The 2500-nt window shown below is 42.8% G+C and overlaps 1 pseudogene; it reads right to left on the minus strand.

Annotated features, from left to right (window-relative positions):
- LOC137461238 (28S ribosomal RNA) overlaps window positions 1-2500 on the minus strand; it is an 8196-nt pseudogene that overhangs the window by 2351 nt on the left and 3345 nt on the right.

Below are 2500 nucleotides of genomic sequence, written 5' to 3' on the forward strand. Positions count from 1 at the left end.
GATAGGTGGCTTTTACATTTGCCTGGTCTGCTAAGTAGATCAATCTAGGCACTGTGTACACTTTTAACATGTCCAATTTTTGAAATGGTTTTAAAGGGGCTCTTTCGATGCGATTGAGCCAAACTTCTAATTTATTTTGTAATTCGGGCTTAACTATCCCCACCCAAGGGTCGATTTGCAAGCCAAGATATTTCTCTGACTGACCCGGGTGGATCATGTTTAAAGGGGTACCGCTGATAAGCCATGGAGGACAGTCATTGATGGTATAAGAGTCCTTAGTTGGTTGAATAAAGAAACCATGGCACTTTTCCCCCTGCGTTTTTAATCCAGTTAAGTCACAAAATGCTTCTAGAATTTCAATATTTTTCTCCATTCCTGATTGGGACTTACTCAGCAGGACCAGGTCGTCTGCAAAAGCCAGAGCTGTTAATTTGCCATTCCCGTGTTGGAACCCCTCCCCACACTCTTCTAATTTACATAACAGAGGGTCAATGCACAGGTTAAAGAGGAGTGGTGACATGGGATCGCCCTGTTTCACACCAGTTTTGATTCCTATTGACTCAGACTCTCCTTCTTTAGTTTTGATTCTGGTGTGGATGTTTTGATAGAAGTCCTTAATTAATGCTATTATGTGGTCATCCAGGCCCTTTTGCTTTAGCACCGCCAGGATGTGGGTGTGGCTCACTGAATCAAAGGCTTTGGCCAAATCGACAAAGACAACCCCCAGGGGTTTCTTTTGTTTCTTTGCATTCCTAATTAATAGCTGTAATAGTTTTAAGTTCTCAGCACAGCCAGAAGATTGAATGAAGCCTCTCTGCCTGGGGTTAATGGGACACGCCTTTGCCAACCTTGCAGTTAAGATTCTTGAATAGAGTCTCAGGATGATGGAACCAATAGTAATTGGCCGCCAGTTATTAATATCATTTTGGCGTTCGGGCGCTGATGATTTAGGTATTAGGATTGTTCGGCATCCCCTTATTACATCTGGAATTTTGCCACTTAACAGCCAGAGATTAAATAGTTCTTTGATCTCCTCACAATTTGGATCCATTTTAAGCAGGGCCTTCAGGGTGATCCCATCAGGGCCTGGTGCCGATTTTTTATTCATGTCTTTGATATTCTTAAGGATCTCTTTCTCTGTAATCAATTCCTTAAAAGCCGAATTATCCACCCGCCCCACAGACTGGAATGCTCCAAGTCCTTGAAATAAGTTCTGAGACTCCCACCTAGATCTGAAGGTGTTACTGACCTCTTCCAGGGGGATGGCACATTGCGCAGAGTCTTTTTCATCCAGAATCATATTCGCTAACTTCCCTCGATCTAAGCGGAAGAGGCGTTGGAATCGGAGAAATTCTCCACGCTTTCTGGCTCTTTTTCTCATCCATTCCTTTTGAGGTTTCTTCTGCTGAGGTTTACGTTGGCTCTTTTTTGGCCCTTTCTGTTCAATTGATTTCTCAAACAAATACAAATATTGGTCCTGAGCTACCTCATTGAGTAATTTTAATGAGTCTGTATTGCCTTCAATTATTTGTTTATATGTATTTTTAAGGATGGGCAGCTTCCCTGATGTCATCTTTTCATTAATAGTCTTTTTATAGTGGGCTAGCAGCTCCCTTTCACCAGAAGATGGAATCACAGTCCTCTCCTCTTTTAACCTGTTCTTGCTCTCTTGTGTTTTCTCTCTTTCTGGCACCACAGTTTCTCTTAATAGTCTTCTCTTTTCACTGATCTGTTTTGCTGTTTTAGTTGTTAATTTTTCAGCAATCAATTTGTTAATATTTTTCCTCCCTTCAAACTCTTGATTTAGTTTCTGTAATAATTCTGTTTCCTCTTGGGACCAGATTTTCTTGTGAGCACCTCTTTTAGAGGTCTCTTTGGGGCGAGATGCTTCAATTCTTTCTGCGTTTCTCAGGGCTGGGTGAGCTAATCTCTTATGTTGTCCCAAGCCAATTTTAGTTTTAAAACATTTTTTACATTCTTCACACATAAACCCTTCTACCTGGGTAGGCTCTTGGACCCCTTTGCATTTTGGGAGATGGCATGAGATACTATGATGCTTTTCATTTGTCTTCCCACAGCGGGAACATTGGAAATTGATCTTTCTTTTCCCATGGGCTCTCTTTAGATGGTCAATCAATCTCGTCATATTGCCTGCCCGAGTGGTACAGCATGGACATGTCGGGTTGTCCTCTGGCATCTTCACCAGGGGGGTCCCAGGACAGATGTCAGCTGTATTATCCAACTCGGACGATGCGGTTAGTATTGAGAGCTGACTCATAGAGCTCGGGGTTTCAGGACACTCCACCTCCTCGTTCCTGCTCCTCTCTGTGCTTTCATCTCGGATATCTTTCCCATGAGCTGGAGAAGTGGGTCCTACATACACCTCCGGCAATACTATCAGTTTCTCATTCCAGATAGGATCGTAGGCAGTATTGTCATTGGCTATCATTGAGTTCATGAACTCTATTCCAGCCAGACATACCCCTATCTCCTCGTCTGG

This window comes from Melanerpes formicivorus, unplaced genomic scaffold (assembly GCF_026170545.1).
Source record: "Melanerpes formicivorus ecotype bairdi unplaced genomic scaffold, bMelFor1.0.p_v2 SCAF_1468, whole genome shotgun sequence".
Classification (NCBI taxonomy): domain Eukaryota; kingdom Metazoa; phylum Chordata; class Aves; order Piciformes; family Picidae; genus Melanerpes; species Melanerpes formicivorus.